At 45.7% G+C, this 19,444-nt stretch overlaps 1 protein-coding gene across 1 annotated transcript in view; it reads right to left on the bottom strand.

The window, feature by feature from the left end:
- LOC135226241 (cell division cycle protein 27 homolog) overlaps positions 1–19,444 on the bottom strand; it is an 83,801-nt gene that overhangs the window by 59,792 nt on the left and 4,565 nt on the right. The gene's annotated exons all lie outside the window — the stretch shown is intronic.

Here is a 19,444-nt window from a genome sequence, read left to right on the forward strand (position 1 = left end):
GCTGCAGACAATGACATCAAATGAAGCCATAAATACAAGACTTCAAAAAGAATTTAAAATCAGAGATTTGATAACTAACAGCAAGAGGATGGCATCTGCAGTGTTGGGGGATGGATAAACTCTACCTCCCTCAAAATAGGAGCCAATTAAGGGAATTCCCACAAAATCAGTTCCAAATACATAACCATCACATATTGAATATTTTCCCTTGTTTTGTAAATGCAATAACAATGAAATACTATACAATTTGAAAAACTAAACCAAATGGTGCATGCATGCTCTAACTGTTTTAGCTTTTTTTATATATAATAATTACTTACAGACATGAAATTTTTGCCCCCCAGCTAAGTTCAACTTACCATTTTGATATTAAGATTGCTGGTTTTTATTCTTAAACATAACACAAAAATAGTACAATTATTCAGCTTTAAAATAACATTAAAATAACTGTATAATGGTCTGCCAAAAGCAGGTGTGTCTTACAACCTAGAGATATCAAATGCCCTGGCCTATAAAAATTAATTTCCAAAAGCTTTACAAATTAAATCTTACTTATGATCTTGAAAAAAAAATCAGAGCCTACCTAGTTATCAAATTAGCCTAAAACACATTGTAGGCACATACTATATTGGGTAGATCTAGGTGATAACTCTGCATCGAGTATTTCTTTGGAAATAACAGTTTCCTATAGTATTTAGATTGCTTATTAAGGATTTTCCGTTATTTTGGGGGGGACAACGGTAATTAACCTCCAGGGGCCAGTAATAAACACGGCGAAATTCATTTGACGTCCCAATACCCAGTGGCTGTCATATTCACGAGAACATTCCTTGTAATCCCTACAGAGTTAATGGCTAGAATTACCCTAAATTGGAGCAGAATACAAGAACGACTAGGCCTAGAAGTCCTCCTATTAATAGCAAACATAATCTGTTGTGAAGGAAGTAAGATAACACCCCTAGGCTAGGACATACAAGCTTAGCCTAGCACTATTCCTCAGTAGAGGTCAATGACCCTTAATAAAGTCAAGGATGTTCTAAGACCAAATTTATATAAAATATAAAAGAATAATTACAGAGAATGTGTCATGAAAAATGAAACTTTGAAAGAAAAGGGTAAAATTACAGTTTCAGTCAAATTATCATTTCTGATATAAAATTATACTTTCCCTTGATTAAACTGTGTTCTCAATGAATTTTACCCTTATTTCTGCCGCAAATAATCAGATTTAGAGATACAGGGCCCCCTTAATAACTACAATAATGGGGTTCCAAAGTGGGAAATCACAATTTTTAGGAGGGGAATACAGAAAACAAGTAAAATAAGAAGCTGTCTAACCTAAATACACCCACCTAACCTAACTTAGAAGAAAACATGATATTGTAATGATACAATTAAGTTTGTTCATACTTACCTGGCAGATATATATATAGCTGATAATTTCCGACACCGACAGAATTTAAAACTTACGACACACGTAGTGGGAGTCAGGTGGTTAGTACCCATTCCGCCGCTGGGAGGCGGGTATCAGGAATCATTCCCATTTTCTATTCATAATTTTTATTTCCACTGTCTCCTGAGGGGAGGTGGGCGGGTACTTAATTATATATATCTGCCAGGTAAGTATGAACAACTTAATTGTATCATTACAATATCATTTTGTTCATGCAACTTACCTGTCAGATATATATATAGCTGAATCCCACCTTTGGTGGTGGGAGAGACAGAATAGAGGATTTAGGAAACACATATGTGCAGATAATTGATATCTTGATTCCTACCTGTTAGCATAGCTGGCTTCGTGATTACTGCCACGTAAGTATGCCTTGTGCTACTAGAGTTGCCAGCAAGGTAGAGACCTATGAAGCTGGTGCACTCCAGATGATCTGTCAAACACGCGAGACCACGACGTGACTAGACCATGGACCATACTAATGAGGGCGGGGAACGAGACAAAAAATACCACCACCTGGCTTAGTTTACCAAAGGTATCCCACTTAACTAAGCTAATGGAAGGGAGACCCGCCCCAGGCGGTCACCCCACAACCATAAACACAAATTAAAAACCCCCCTAATCCCTAAAGGATAGGATGAGTGTTACCTCCTGCCCCCAAAACAGTGTCTGCAGCAATGTATGGTCCGAGGGAGAAGCAATTTTCGTATGTCACTTTCACCTCCCGCAGGTAGTGTGAAGCGAACACCGAATTGCTTCTCCAAAATGTGGCATTCAAAATATCTTTGAGCGCCATATTTTTGTGAAAGGCTACCGAAAGTAGCAATAGCTCTCACCTCGTGAGCTTTTACTTTCAGAAGCTTTAAATCACTGTCACTACACTTATTATGCGCTTCTTGAATCGTATTCCTGATGAAGAACGCCAGTGCGTTTTTCGACATAGAAGATCAGGTTTCCTTCACTGAACACCAACCAAATTGTCCGATGAACCTCTGCAAGCTTTAGTTCTCTGCAGATAGAACTTTAGAGCCCTGACAGGACACAGGAATCTCTCACGTTCGTTTCCAACTATATCTGACAACCCTTTGATTTCAAAGGACCTCGGCCACGGGTTGGAAGGATTCTCGTTCTTTGCTAAGAACATGGGACTTAAAGAAACACACCGCACTACTTTCTGAAAAGCCAATCTGCTTGCTAATGGCCTGAATTTCGCTAACCCTCTTCGCCGTCGCCAGAGCGGTTAGGAAGATCGTTTTCTTCGTCAGATTCCTGATAGAAACTGAATGAAGCGGTTCGAAGTTACTCGACATCAAATATCTGAGTACCACATCCAAGTTCCACGAGGGTACTTTAGGCTGGACTACCTTCCTAGTCTCGAACAACGATCTAATGAGATCATGAATGTCCTTATTATTAGACAAATCGAGTCCTCTGTGTCTAAAGACTACAGAAAGCACGCTCCTGTAGCCTTTAATAGTTGGAACAGCCAACTTCACTTCTTCTCTCAGATGAAGAAGGAAGTCAGCTATCTGGCTCACAGAGGTTGTGGTGGAGGAAATGCCCTTCTTCCTGCACCAGGATCTGAAGACAGCCCACTTCGATTGGTACATAGCGATCGAGGAGGGCCTCCTTGCGGTGGCAATCGCCTTCGCCACAGGTCTTGAAAAACCCCTCGCTCTGGCCAACTTCTTGATAGTCTGAACGCAGTCAGACTCAGAGCGGGGAGGTTTTTGTGGTACCTCTCGAAGTGGGGCTGTCTGAGTAGATCTTTCCTTAAGGGTAGAGACCTCGGAAAGTTTACCTAGGAAGGACATCACCTCTGTGAACAGCGGCTGCCGGCCAGAAGGGGGCGATGAGTGTCATCCTCGCTCCTTCCGATGCCGCAAACTTCCTCATCACTTCCCCGAGGATCTTGAGCGGGGGAAAAGCGTATATGTCTAGGCCCGACCAACTCCAAAGTAGGGCTGTCTACTGCGACTGCTCCCGGGTCCAGAACTGGGGTGGAGCAATAGAGTTGAAGTCTTCTCGTCCTGGACGTTGCGAAGACATCCACCTGTGGACAGCCCCACAGGTTCCACAGCGACTGGCAAACCTCTTGGTGAAGGGTCCACTCTGTCGGCAACAGCTGTCCTCGCCGACTGAGAAGGTCCGCCCGAACATTCTGTACTCCTGACACGAACCTTGTCAGGATCGTGACTTCTTGCGCTTTTGCCCACAAAAGGAGTTCCTTTGCGATGGCAAACAGAGAAGGCGAGTGAGTTCCCCCTTGATTTCTTAGGTATGCCAGCGCTGTGGTGTTGTCCGCATTGATCTGAACGACTTTGCCGGATACTTCTTCCTGGAAAAACCTGAGAGCCAGATAAATGGCTGACAGCTCTTTCAGATTGATTGCCAGGACACCTGTTTCCCCTCTCCAGGTGCCCCAGACACTTCTTTCCCTCCTAGTGTTGCTCCCCAAACCCCAGTGGACGACGCGTCGGAAAACAACACTAGGTCGGGTTCCGAAGTTTGAGGGAGAGCCTTCTGCGAGCTTCCGAGGATCTGACCACCAACTTAGGTGATCCTTCACCTCTCTCGTTAAACACAAGATCGCCTCCAGATCTTGCTTGTTCTTCCAAACTGTTGGCTAGGAAGAATTGAAGAGGTCTGAGGTGGTGCCTTCCAGAGAAACAAACTTCTCCAGTGAGGAAATGGTCCCCAGCAAGCTCATCCATTCCCTCACCAAGCATGTTTCCTTCCCCATAAGGAAAGGTCGCCACTTTCTCCAAGCATTGAAGTTGTCGCCCCTGGGACGGAAAAGACCCGAAAAGCCCACTGAGTCCATCTGAATCCCCAGATAGACTAAAGATTGAGACGGAGTCAAATGCGACTTTTCGAGGTTTACCAGAAGCCCCAGGGACTTTGCTAACGTCATGGTCGTGTGCAGGTCCTCCAGACACCGTTCCGCGATGAGGCTCGAATAAGCCAGTCGTCTAGGTAGAGAGAGATCCGTATATTCTCCAAATGAAGCAGCCTTGCCACGTTCTTCATTAGAATGGTTGAAAACCATCGGCGCTGTGGTCAGACCGAAGCAAAGTGCCCTGAATTGGAATACCTTCCCCTTCAGGACAAATCGCAGGTATTTCCTTGATTGGGGATGGATGGGGACGTGAAAATACGCGTCTTGGAGGTCTAGTGAGACCATCCAATCCCCCGGTCTCAAAGCTGACAGCACCGATTGAGTCGTCTCCATCTTGAATTTCTTCTTTATCACAAAGAGATTTAGGCTGCTGACATCGAGGACGGGTCGCCACCCCCCCGAATGTTTCGGAGCCCCAGGAACAGGCGGTGTAAAACCCAATGGTCGATTCCAGGTCGAAGACCTGTTCCACCGCTTGCTTCTCGATCATTTGATCCAGCAGATCGAAAAAGCACTTTCTGCTTCTCTCCTCGATAAGAGGGAGACAAATCCTTTTGGCTGGTGTTGAGGATAGCGGGGGCGACTTCAAGAACGGGATCCTGTACCCTTTCCTCACGACATCCAGCGACCAAGGGTCGGCATCTCTCTCTTCCCAGGCTCTCGCGAATCGAAGAAGCCTGGCTCCTACCGGCGTCTGAAGGACTTCCGAATCACTTCCTACTCTTTGACGGAGCAGGGGTTTTTCCTCTGGAAGAGCCTCTTCCTCGGGAGGCTGCTTTCGAGGAAGGTCCAGCACGAAAGGGCTTCGATTTCTTGGCAAACGAAGCTCCAGAAGATGAAGCAGCTGCTGGCCTTCTAGAAGACTGAGCCAGAAGATCTTGCGTTGCCTTTTCCTGAAGGCTTGAAGCTATGTCCTTAACCATAGCATGGGGGAAGAGATGGTCTGAGAAAGGAGCGAAAAGCAAGTCCGCCTTTTGCGTTGGAGAGACGGATTTGGCCGTGAAGTTACAAAAGAGCGCTCTCTTCTTGAGAATCCCCGAGCTAAAGTGCGTAGCCAACTCCTCAGAACCATCCCTGACGGCCTTGTCCATACAAGAAAGTACGCTGGACAGCTCCCCCAGACTAATAGTATCAGAACTCCTTGACCTGGCATCTAAAACTCCAAGACACCAGTCAAGAAAGTTGAAGACCTCTAGAGTCCTGAAGAGGCCTTTTAGGTGAAAGTCGAACTCGTTATGGGTCCAAGTGACTTTTGATGAAGACAGAAGGGCTCTTCTGGAGGCGTCTACGATGCTCCCAAAGTCACCTTGAGCAGAGGCTGGTAGTTTAACGCCTATGTCCTCTCCTGTCTCATACCACATGCCTCCTTTACCGCAGAGTCTTGAAGGCGGTAAAGCTAAAGAGGACTTTCCTGACGCTTTCCTCTTCTCCATCCACTCCAGGGGTGGACTTTCCGGAACGCTTGCTTCGTGGGAAAGCGACTTCTCATTTTAATGAACCCCGATGCCTTCGTTGCCATTAAAAGAAGAAAATTGAGAAGGAGGAGTACGAGGGGCTTCCGGTTGAAAAGTTTCTCCGAACTCCGACTGTAGCAGACGCATCAAAACTTTATAGTCCGATGAGACAGTAGCTGTTTGCTGTTCTTCCTCTGCTTCTACTAAATCATCGCTAACTCCTTCCTCAGAAACTGGAGAAGTAGGAGGAAACTCTGAAGAAAACTGACGAACAGGAAGGGTTCCTTCATCCACCTGAACTTGCATCGGTGAGGAACTGGTGTCTACCAGCGCGCGCTCTTGGCGTCCGAATCCGCACGTTTGGACGCCGACAGGTGCGCGGTCGACATCTACTAACACACGCTTGGGCGTCCACTGGTCGCGCACCGAAGCGTCCCACTACGTGCCACGCTTGGCTTCCACTGGTGCGCGCCGAGCGTCAGTCAGCGAGCGGCTGCCGCTCACTGGTGCACGTTTATCAAACAACTGGTGCGCGTTTGGCGGCACCTGAAGCGCGCTCCACTTGCACAGAAGCGCGCTCAGCGTCCATCACTCGCTTGCGAACATACGAAGACTTGCGAGCGGGAGATATTTCATCCTGAGAGCGAGAAGCGAACTTCTCACCTCCTCTAGAGAGCTGCTGGGGAGCAGAACGAACTTCTAGAGGGAGACTCGAACGAAGAGAGAGGCGAGCGAGGAGAAAGGGCGGGTCTTGACTTCTTCACAGGAAGCTTCTCATCCTTACCTACGACGCGGAAGAGACTCTCTAGCAGCAAGATGTCAAGAGCGTCCTGAAGTTGCTGCTGCAGTGACTGAATCATCCTCTTTTTTGTTTGGCGAATCTTCCTGCTCCGGGGAGGGACTGATCCTGTGAGCAGGAGAGCGGCGAGGGGACGACCCCCCTCCTCCTCCCAGGTACGGCCTCTTCCCGAGCTCTGGAGCGACTGTATCGCTCGCACGAGCTAACTGAATCCAAGTCCGAAGACTCTCTACGCCTTTTCTGCGGCGGGAAAGCAGCGAACGCACTGTCAGGCGAAAGATCGCAAAAGCGGCAGAACTAGGACGTGAAGCGTCAACATTACGCGCCGTCCTTTTCAGCGGACGTGAAGCACCTTGAGAACTCCACCCTTTACGTGGGGATGAAGCCTCCGATGACGAAAAAACACTCCTTGAGGAGACGTGCACGCGCACGATCCCTGGCAGTCTGGGGATTTTCATCAGTAACTGCCGAAGGCACGTCAGATCGGTGGGGGTTCTTGTAACCCTCCTTCGGCTTTCGGACATGCTCCCTCCCCAGGTCCTGGGAGTCAAGCAGAGGTCCAGGCCTAGAGGCGAAACGAGGCCGATCTGACGCACCCTCCACTACACAAGGGGTATCACTGCACTTTTGCACGTCACTTTTGCTCTCAAGAGCCAACACTTTTGATTCTAGATTACGAATCGACTCCAATTATTAAGGATAAAGTATTACTCTCTACAGACACTGCTTCAGGGCCCGGAGGCAAAACTACAGGGTTAGGGAGCATTAACAGAAGGAGGGTTAACAGGAGAAACATTAATTTCTTGCACGCCTGAAACACTCCTGGAGGAAGACCTCCTTAACCTATCCTTTTCAAGTTTCCTAAGATAGGTCTCATACGCCTTCCACTCAGAATCTGTAGTCTTTCGCACGTCCTTGCAACGGCTTTCATACACACATTCATGCTCCCTGCAACTCTTACATACCAGATGTGGGTCTACTGAAGCTTCAGTAGCCTACCTCTACAATCAGTTCTAGAGCAGAACCTAGCGCTAGCTGTACTGAGACCCTGACAATATTATTCCAAGAAAAGTCCAAACCAAAATCAAATCAATCCACTAATAACGTGTGCCTAGCCACCGATCCAATCAATTAATCCAAAAAAAAGAACCAAAAGGGATACTCAAGTAGCAAAAAGTTTCCAAATCCAGACGGAGGTGCTGTAAACAGAGTCACAACACCGGCGACAGAAAAATTATGAATAGAAAATGGGAATGATTCCTGATACCCGCCTCCCAGCGGCGGGAATGGGTATAACCACCTGACTCCCACTACGTGTGTCGTAAGTTTTAAATTCTGTCGGTGTCGGAAATTATCAGCTATATATATATCTGACAGGTAAGTTGCATGAACAAAATATAAAATAAAAGAAGCTGTCTAACCTAAACACACTCACCTAACCTAACCTAACCTTACTTAGATCCCTTCCCCATACCTCACTTGCCAGGGTGGAAAACTCGGTATTTCTATATAAGCATTCCACTTCGTTCGTTGCCGCAAATACGAAAGCCACCATGAATTGGGGGGTCAAATGTATTTCGCCGTGTTTAGTACGAGCCCCTGGGGGTTAATTACAGTCGTCCGAATAAATATTACTTAAAATTCTTGTTCAGGAGGTAAAACTGCATAGAAAAACCGCAACTGCCATAGTCTAGGCTGCCGCGGAATAGTACTATAGATCTACCGAAAACTCCTCTACAAAATGAACTACTACTGCACATCTAAACAACGGAATCCACGGCAGTCAACTGACGCACGCTTTTTTTGGACGGATGACCTCCAAAATCGCAGTTAATTGGATAATCTTGATACAAAGCAACCAATCAGATTCCAGCATGGTAAATCTTAATAACAACTCCGCGTCAGGTATTTCTTTGGAAATTACAATTTCCTATAGCATTCGGGTTGCTTATTAAGAATTTAAACATTATTTTTGGGTGGTCCATTGTAATTAACCCCCAGGGGCCGGTACTAAACACAGCGAAATACATTGGACGCCCCAATCCCTAGTGGATGTCACATTTGCGGTTACGTTCCTTGCAGTCTGCGTGGAGCTATTCTTTAGAATTACCTCCAGCATTTTTACCGTAGCCATAATTCGTAACCAAAACCAAAGGACAATCATGAAATTTTCATATTAAAAATGATATTGTTATAATACAATAAAGTTTCATACATACTTACCTGGCAGATATATACATAGCTATCGACTCCGTCGTCCCCGACAGAAATTCGAATTTCGCGGCACACGCTACAGGTAGGTCAGGTGATCTACCTGCCTGCCGCTGGGAGGCAGGACTAGGAACTATTCCCGTTTTCTAATCAGATTCTCTCTTCCACCTGTCTCCTGCGGGGAGGCTGGGTGGGTCATTAATTGTATATATCTGCCAGGTAAGTATGTATGAAACTTTATTGTATTATAAACAATATCATTTTCATACATTCAACTTACCTGTCAGATATTACATAGCTGATTGACACCCTTTGGTGGAGGGCAAGAGACAGCTAGTTACTGACTAGACAGGTAAACAACATATGTTGTAGGTATTTATAGACCTTAGTTCCTCTGTGTTTCTAGACGAAGGATTTTGACTTCCTAGCTATTGCATAGGAGTCTGCTTCATCTCAAGAGCCTTAGCGAGATAGTGATCTGTGGCCAAGAGTTCTTGTGGATCTGTCGATGGGGTCTCTTCCACTTACTCGACAGAATCCTAACTGGCGTTTGTCAATGGGAGCACATCCGCTTATATGACAACACGCACTTATTTAAGGAGCGCAACACCGATCCCGATCACCTGTTCCTAACATGAGGGTTCGCGCTAAATTGAAAGAGAGTTATCCCCCAAACTCCTTTCAAACCTCCAATAAAAATCATTGAGTTAAAATAAATTCAATCCTTATTAAAGGATCAGTGTCGGCTCCTTATCCCAGCAACGTATCCGCTGATACGTATAAACCAAGAGAGAAGAATCTCTCGTAGGTTAACTTGAAGTCCTTCGTGTAATGAGAAGTCAACCCCATATTGCATCTCCTATATGTTAAAGCTAATATGTCTTCCTGACATTTGTTACGAAAAGAACAAGAATTTGCAAAAGCTCGCACTTTAGAGCTTTTTAAATTCTCAGCTGTTTGAAGGTATCATCAAGTCACTTATGAAATGCTTAGAGATCACCATTGTTTCAAAGAAGACTAGGACTTTCCTTTGAACTGGATCTCATCTGGTGAAGCCTAACGCCTGGCTTGCGCCTGGCTGGCGCGAGGAGTTATCCTGTTTTTTAGAATACTCCTGGCGCTGACAGTCGTAAAACTATTCGAATACTCCCTGCCGTTCTGGAAGGCGCATCTGCTCCAAATACTCCTGGCGCCTGTTAGGGAGTATTAAGCTCAGCATACTCCTGGCGCCTGGCAGGAGTATCGCGCTTCGAATACTCCTGGCGCCTGGCAGGAGTATCGCGCTTCGAATACTCCTGGCAGGAGTATCGCGCTTCGAATACTCCTGGCGCCTGTTAGGAGTATTAAGCTCAGAATACTCCTGGCGCCTGGCAGGAGTATCGCGCTCCGAATACTCCTGGCGCCTGGGAGGAGTATCGCGATCAGGAATACTCCTCGTCTCTGAATACTCCTGGCGCCTGGCAGGAGTATCGCTCATCCGACTACTCCTGGCGCCTGGCAGGAGTATCGCGCTTCGAATACTCCTGGCGCCTGTCAGGCGTATCCGCGCTCCGATCCTCCTGGCGGGCCTGGGAGGAGTATCGCGATCGGGAAATACTCCTCGTCCCTGAATACTCCTGGGCGCCTGGCAGGAGTACGCTCCTCGAATACCTCCTGGCCCTGGGGGAGGTATCGTCTCGGAATACCTCCGGGCGCCTGGCAGAAATATCGCTTTCCTAGGAGGAGCATCGTGATCGGAATACTCCTGGCGCCTGGTAGGAGTATCACGTTCCGAATACTCCTGGCGCCTGGGAGGAGTATCGTGTTCATCGGAATACTCCTGGTGCTTGACAGGAGTATCGCGTTCCGAATACTCCTGGCGTCTGTTAGGAGTATTAAGCTCAGAAATATCCTGGCCGCTTGGTAGGCACATCGCGCTTCGAATACTCCTGGCGCCTGGTAGGAGTAAAAAGTCTAGAATACTCCTGGCTCCTGGGAGGGAGTATCGAGGTCAGAGTACTCAAGGCGCCTGGCAGGAGTATCTCTTCCCGAATACTCCTGACCTATGGAAGGCGCATCTAGTTCCGAATACTCCTGTGACTTGGTCGGGAGTATCGCTCATGGGAATGGCCTTTCGAATGGCAAGTATTGCGCTTAGCGGGCGCTATACTCCTATCAGGAGTTCTCTCTTCTCCAGTTGGCTCTTGTTGCTTGGATGAAGATCTTGGCCTAGAACGATCTATAGTAAAGTCAGGCTCTTTGCGCCTACTTGGCGCCTGGCTCCTAGTTGGCGCCAGGACGCTTGGCAGGAGTTACTTCCTTTCCCACGTCTCGCCTGCCTAACGCCATCGCTCCCCCCAGAGATGGCCGCTTGTGCGACAACTCCCCTGTAGGGTTCGTCGCGCCCGACAGGAGATCGGTATTTGGATCTCTTCATCAGAAGTCTATCATCCTTTTTACGAGTATGATCTTTAGAAAGTACTCCTACCAAAGACGCTAATTGCTCCTGCACATTCATCACAATTTAGTCCGCTCCATCCCGTAGACAATAGGAAATCTCAAAATTCCAAGAGAGACAAGTCTTCCTCCGAGGAGGATCATTATTGCATACTTCCGTTGCTAACGAGTTCTCCTCTACATGTTGATGAGTTTTCTCGTTGCAGAAGCTTCCTATCCTTGCCCGAAGGAAGGGAAGGAGCTTGGACTTTAAAGAGATTCTGAGCTGAAATTGGTTGATTTCTAGCTCTTGAATGTATCTCTCTGAACCTTTTGGGAAGTAGTTTGAGCCCTTCTCGCATTCCAAAGACTCTGTCAGTAAACGTTTAAACCTTTTCTTCTTCTGTAGATGACAATGTCACTACATTACCCGGACAACGAAACCTCTATCTAACAGCGTTGATCCAGGAATAAAAGGCTTTAGTTCTCTTGCCAAACCTACTATGCTGGCCAGAACCCATTGCCGAGTCGTCATAGAATTTGAGACCAGATTCTAAAGCCCAAATTTCATTGTCCTCTTGATCGTTTAGGACCAAGAGAAACATTTGATTAGGAGCAGTTCCATCTTGTCTTGGTCACGGAATCTGAGGCCCAAATTAGGATCCCATTCAAGTATAGAATCTCTTAATCTTATCGTATAGAGGTATTGTATAAGATCCCGAAGATCTTAATTCTCTACTATCTCTAATATTCTTTGTCTAGACAGAATATATCTTTTCACTGTGTTCATGATAGCATAAATTACCAAGGTGATTCTTCCCTCTGAAAGGGAAGAAAATCCTTATGTAGTTCACAGAGGTATCGGAAGAGGACAGTTTCCCCTTTCTATCTAGCACGATCTGCAGCAACTCTATGTCTTTCACATATTTAAAGGAATTATCAAGCTTCCCTTGAAAAATCCTCTCATTCATATTTACTTCTGGGTCAGTCTGCACGCAGACAGACTCAGAGTGAATAGGTTTTCAGGTCCAATATTTATAATAGATTCCGATCAAATCTCTTAGAAAAACCTTCCGACACATGCTGAAAGAAGAACGTGACTTCTGTGAATCCAACCTTTTATTGCCAAAATGATGCATTCATCTTCTTCCTTAGATGCCCATTTATTTTAATATGTGTTAAGAATATATACAACTAGGGGAAAAAAAAACTAAAGTTTATTCCCCTCTTAAAATTTAAAGATGGCGTATCTTGCTACCTCTCTTGTTTCGAGGAAAAGGAAGCAATCTATAAGAAGGTCGTTCATCTTCTGCCTTGCGAAGATATCTGTGAATATTTTCCGCAGGGTCTGACAACTCTTTCCAATGAATGTTAAATCGTGCTCTGCCTAATTAAAATTCTTTATAATCCTATCACATTGTGGTAACAGCATTCATCTAGGAAACTCTTGTAAGGATAGTAGGAGCGCTGTTAATTAAACCACGGTGTGTGCATAAGGCTTAAGCGTTATCGTTATCTTAAGGTGAATTTTCTACTACATTCTTTCCTCGCCGAGGCAGAGAGATATCCTTAGCAAAACGAATACGATGTTATTCATGTTTGCCTAAAAAATTCCCTCAATTCGTGGTTAAGTCCCTGATTTTATGGGGAATATACGGTGAAGCATTCGATCCTTTAGGAGAGAAAGATGTAACCAACCATTCACGACCGAGAACCGGATGGTACTAGATTGGCTCACAACAGCCGTGTCGTTCACTGCCTGGCTGCCTTCATTCTGAGTTGCCAGTTACTCCTTTCAATGAATGGAAATAATAAAATTATTCTCGAGTCTAAGAAAACTCTCAATAATGCAAATTTTAGGCAAACAACCTTTGTTAAATACCGAGGCTGAATAGGTATTGTCGTAATAAACCTTTTAATCGAAGTCTTTACTAGTAAAAATCCTTTAAGGATATAGACAATTCCGTAGCGAACCAGAGGCACCTAGGTATGCGTATTAGACTTGTCATTCAGTAGTCATATACAGCAAGCCTTCTACGACACCTCTTTCTTTCTGACATGCAGAGAAAGAATAGAAATCTTACTCTCTTCGTTCATTTCGTCAATAATCCCGAATGAGTATTAGTCGAAAGATATTGCAAATGACAACCGAGGATCGAAGAGAATCTCTCCAGCTTTTATTATCTTGGAGATAAGTCCGTATTTTACGCCTTTCTTATCTGGAAGAGCCTCTAATCAATGAATGAGAGCTCGTACGAATCTTGTTCAACTTCCAAACGATTGCCCCTCTTCTGTCAAAATGGTTGGTTGCAATCTGATTTTGGAAGGAGGATTTCAATATCCTCTTACTAATACTGAACTAATTCTCACAATTCTGCTCTATCTTCCATTCCTCAATTTGGGGCAAGATTGAGCAACCGAAGGAGAGCGCTTCCTTTCGAAAGGTGAAGGGCTATTCGCAGTATCGACTCTAACCTGACAAGGGCTACGGCAGCCTGTGCTACATCTTGAGTCCCTGCCTGGAAAAAACCGAACTTGCTCTAGCCTTTATTGCAATAAGACGATCCTGACAAGGGCAACGGCCGCCTGCGCGACAACTCCCGTCCCTATCAGGAAAAGCCTTGAATGTCTTTCACTTCGTTCTGGAGGACTCTCGGCGGTTGTCAAGCTCTTTCTTGCTAGGAGAAAGTGTCTGGCGCTAAGCAGGAGTATCTTGCCTAGAATACTCCTGGCGCCTGGTAGGAGTATCACGTTCCGAATACTCCCTGGCGCCTGGGAGAGTATCATGCTCGTCGGAATACTCCTGTGTTGGCAGGAGTATCGCGTTCCGAATACTCCTGGCGCCTGGAGGAGTATCGTGATCAGAATACTCCTGGATCCTAGAAGACGTATCGCCCTTGGAACGTTTTCTTGTTGGAAAGTTACGAGCATCTGAAAGGCGATCCTCGCCTGGAAAGAAAAGTTCTGTACGTCTGGAAGGTTATTTGAATCTGGAATCTTCCGCCTTCTGGAAGGTTCCGCTTGTGCGGAAGGTTTTGTCTGTGCGGAAGGTTCCGATCTCTTGTATATTTGTTCTTGCTTAGAATTCGACAATACTTCCATTTTCGACATAGCCCTCCCTTTCTTCTGATGAGAAGGACTTCCATTTCCGATGAAAGATCCTGGTTCATCGTGCTTCAGGCGCTTTGCGCCTCGTTTCAGACGCTTTGCGCCTCGTTTCAGACGCTTTGCGCCTTGTTTCAGACGCTTTAGGCGCATTGAGCCTCTTTACCGGAGCTTCATGCCCAAGGAGCTAGAAGCTTAAAAATTATATATATGTGTGTAATCACTAAACGAGATCCATATAATTCATTCGATCAACAAATATCCTTTAATATCTAATTCGATCTTCTCAGAATAGATATATTTTCATATACATGTACCGATGAGGAATTTATTGAAATAACTATTTCAAACCCCCATGGGATAAGAGCCCCCCCCCCCCCCCCCCCCCCCCCCCCCGTTCCAACTGTACGGGGGGACGAACCCGGATAGGGCAATGCCTCTACCGCAACCTTTCTCCGTCTCTTCTGAGGTTCCGATAGCCAGACGAGATTATCTTGCATTTTCATTTAACCTACGCCGTTGAATGTTTCTTCTCCTTATTCGTTAAGACGATAATAATAAGGGGAACACATTGAATTAGGATGCCTTTCCAATGGCTATCCCTGGCAGTCTGGGACGTTCTACAGAACCTGCCGAGGGGACGCCTGATCGGTGGGGATTCTCCATAACCTCCGTACGGCTTTCGACATTCCTTCTCCTCTGGGCCTGTGAGCTTGGAAGAGGTCTAGGCCTGGAGCGAGACAGAGCCGATCAGACGCACCCTCTAATGCAATGGGGAACACTATAATCACTTCTTACCTTATAATAGCTCGTATCTTGAGCTACATTCCTTTATCTTCAAATTGCAAATGAATTTGTAGTTTCTGTGAAGTAAGAAGGTGATGAGGAAACAACACTACTAGTACTGTTAATATTCTAACTGCTTGTCAGAACGAGGGCTATTAAAGCTTCTAAAGAAAGCATATCTAGTCTATGTTTTCTGACTTCCTCAAATAGGAAGTTACCTTCCATTTTCCTCAATCAAATTCTAACATTTATTACACTTCATCAATGAATAAATATTTATATTTCCCTTTCTTGCAAACTAACATGTAATTGTCTACCGAACACTTCGGTAGTTACACATACTCTTTCTTCGAAAACTTCGAAGTTAATTCATTAAAAGTTTTATTAAAAAAAGTTATTAAAAAGTTATTAAAAACGTATGCCAAACCAGCGATCCAGTACTTCCCTGTAAAAGTCGGCCCAAGAAGATCGATGGCGATGAAACACGAAAATCAAATCAGGAGGGAAAGCAAACATATGTTTACCTTCCCAGCGACAGAGAGAATCTGATTAGAAAACGGGAATAGTTCCTAGTCCTGACCTCCCAGCGGCAGGCAGGTAGATCACCTGACCTACCTGTAGCGTTTGTGCCGCGAAATTCGAATTTCTGTCGGGAACGACGGAGTCGATAGCTATGTATATATCTGACAGGTAAGTTGAATGTATGAAAATGAAGTTTTATTGTATACTTACCGAACAATTATAGAGCCGTGATTTCCACGAGCGGCAGGATACTAAATTCAAATTTAGCGCGTCGGCGTCGCCAACACTGGTGGTGATGACGTCATCTCCCTCCACTCGCGGGCCGGGAGAACCAGGTACAAAATGCCCAGGTGAATCCAATTCTTTCTGCCCGTCCGTCCACCTAAGGGGAGGAGGGTGGGTATAATCATAATTGTTCGGTAAGTATACAATAAAACTTCATTTTAATAATGAAAATTTCATTTTTATTGTAGTGTCTTACCGAACAATTATAGAGCTGATTACACATTTATGGAAGGTGGATTCGTGGACCACTAGTATTTTTTAAATGGTTACATTTATTGCAATACCAGTAAACACTCAAGGTGTCTGTTGTACCTTACCTTGTAAGAGAGCTACAGCAGACTGTTACTGCCTCTGGTCGGTGCGCTCTTCTTACTATTGTAGAGGAATTGGAATTTGACCAAAGTTAGCCTCTACAGGAGTGGAATCCTTCCGTAGTTCAAGCGAGTCAAGGCTGACTGACGGAGGATAGTAACAACAAAGATTGCCCTTGCCCTGGGCTAAGACCAGAAATTCAATCATACAAAACATTTGTCACCAACACCAGATTTAAAAACATATATACCCAACCATTGTAAAATCTGACCTAACAGACTGGTGAGTATCCCAGGTACTCAGTACCCCCAGCTTCCCTTGAACTCGACAACCTATTCAAGGTGAAAAGTTAGCATAGAGGTGACGACCCCTGTGCCGTTTCTCCCAACACCATGCCAGAAACCGCCACCGGACCTAACTTTTTACAATTCTCGAAAACCGTTTCTATCTCTTTTGAGATAATGACTCGCAAAAACCGAATTCGATCTCCAGAACGTGCTCTGAAGAATCGAAGCTAAAGATAAATTCTTTCTGAATGCTAAAGAAGTTGCCACTGCTCTAACCTCGTGAGCTTTAACTCTCAGAACGGAAAGATTGTCGTTCTCGGACTGCGAGTGAGCTTCCCTGATAAGCTCTCAAATAAAGAACGATATAGCATTCTTAGAAAGAGGGACGAGAGGGATTTTGAACCGAGGTCCAGAGCTTAGAAGATTGTCCTCTGATACCCTTAGTGGCAAACAGATACTGCTTAAATAGCCCTGACTGGACATAAAGAGCCTTTCTTCCTCCTCATGTCCAACCAAATCAGATAAGTTCCTTACCACAAAAACTCTCGGCCAAGGATTAGAAGGATTCTCATTTTTGGCTAGAAAGGTCAAAGATACCGAAAATACAGCATTGCCTTGAGAGAAACCGACTCTTTTGTCTATAGCGTGCAATTCGCTGACACGCTTAGCAGAAGCTAGTGCAATAAGAAAGAGTGCCTTCTTAGTCAAGTTCCTGAGTGAAGCCGACTTCAAAGGCTCAAACGGTGGCCCCATGAGGAACTTAAGCACCAGATCTAAGTTCCAAGCCACTGTATCTTGCGGGAGCTTAGTGGTTTCGAAAGACCTAATGAGGTCCGACAGATCTGAATTGGAGGAAATATCCAAACCTCGATGTCGAAAAACCGAAGAGAGCATGGCTCTATATCCTCTGATCGTCGAAGGAGCCAGTTTCTTAGAGTTCCTAAGAAATAGAAGAAAATCTGCTATTTCTGTTAAAGAGGTCGCAGAAGTAGAGACTTTAGCATTTCTACACCACTCTCTGAAGATTCTCCACTTCCCTTGATAGAGTTGTTAGAAGACTCTCTCCTACAACGAGCGATAGCTTCTGCAGCTCTTCTTGAAAATCCTTTCGCTCTGACAAGATTCCTGGACAGTCTGAACCCTGTCAGAGCTAGAGCGGACAAGTTTTGGTGGAACCTCTTGAAGTGAGGTTGTTTGAGAAGCCACTTCTCTGGAGGAAGAAGTCTGGGGAAGTCTACTAACAACTGGAGAAGGTCCGGGAACCACTCTTTCCTGGGCCAAAAGGGAGCGATTAACGTTAGCGTTACATTGCTGTGCGACATGAACTTGTTTCAGCACCTCTTATTATACCGAACGGAGGGAATGCATAAGCTTCCAGACCCGACCAATCCAACAGCATTGCGTCCACCGACCAAGCTAGAGGATCTGGGACTGGAGAACAAAAGAGAGGAAGACGGTTGTTCCTCGATGTCGCGAACAGGTCTATTGACGGTCGTCCCCAAAGGCGCCAAAGTTTCTGACAAATCTTGTTGTCCAAAGTCCACTCCAGAGGTAACACTTGCTGTTGACGACTTAACTCGTCCGCCGGACGTTCATCTTTTTTCCCGGAACAAATCTCGGGACTAGCTGAACCTTCGCTTCGTTTGACCACAGGAGGAGATCCTTGGCTACTTCGTACAGAGAGAAAGACTGAGTCCCCCCCTGTTTCCGCACGTACGAGAGAGCCGTGGAGTTGTCGGAATGCACTGCCACTACTCGGCCTTCTACTAAGCTCCGAAACTGTCTGAGCCCTAAGAAAATTGCTAACAGTTCCTTTACATTTATGTGGAACTTCTTCTCCTTCTCCGACCAAGCTCCTGAAGTCCGTTGATTTCCCAGTAGGGCTCCCCACCTGTGTCCGATGCGTCGGAAAAGAACTGTAGGTTCGGGAGGATGGGTCGTAAATCTAACCCTTCTTCCAACCTTGCTCGAGAGAGCCACCACCTTAGGTCCTCTTTTATTTGATCTGTGACAGGAAAGGTAATCGAGTCTGGTTGTGTCTTCCTGCACCAAGAGGCTCTCAGGAAAAACTGCAGAGGTCTCATGTGGCAGTCCTTCCCAACGTCACAAATTTCTCCACTGACGTCATTTGCCCAGGAGCCTCATCCACTGATTGGCAGAACTTACCTTTTTTGTCCAAGAACTCCTGAACTGTCTCCAGACAGCCTTGAACCCTCTTCGGGACAGAAAAGCCCAAAAAACTTGAGCATTCAGAATCATCCCCAAATAAAGGATGCTCTGAGATGGAACCAACTGGGACTTCTGTTTGTTGACCAGAATTCCTAACTTTCTGGCAAGATCCAGAGTTGTTCCAAGGTCCTTCATGCACCGACTCTGATTCCGACCGGAGAAGCCAATCGTCCAGATAGAGGGAGATTCTTTACTCCAATATGTGTAGCCAGCTTCCTATCGGGGATAGAACCCTGGTGAAAACTTGAGGAGCGGTCGCTAGTCCGAAGCAAAGCGCCCGAAACTGAAACACCTTGCCTTCGAACATGAACCTCAGGTACTTCCGAGATTCGCGATGTATCGGAATGTGAAAATAAGCGTCTTGCATGTCCAGAGAGACCATCCAATCCCCCTGTCTGATGGACTCCAGAACCGACCCGAGTGGTCTCCATATGAAATTTTGTTTTCTGGACATGCAAGTTCAGGGCGCTCACATCCAAAACCGGCCTCCAGCCCCTGATGACTTGGGAACTACAAAAAGGCGATTGTAAAAGCCTGGAGGAAAATCCCCTTCTATCTGTTCTATCGCTTCTTTGAGAACAAGCGCTTCCACTTCTGCGGCTAGCGCCAGAAATTTGTCTGAGCCCGGAGAGTATGCCTGGAATGGAATTGGCACAGGTGAGAGCGAGGGAGGTGAAACGAGAGGAA

This window comes from Macrobrachium nipponense, chromosome 14 (genome assembly GCF_015104395.2).
Source record: "Macrobrachium nipponense isolate FS-2020 chromosome 14, ASM1510439v2, whole genome shotgun sequence".
In the NCBI taxonomy this organism is placed as follows: Eukaryota; Metazoa; Arthropoda; class Malacostraca; order Decapoda; family Palaemonidae; genus Macrobrachium; species Macrobrachium nipponense.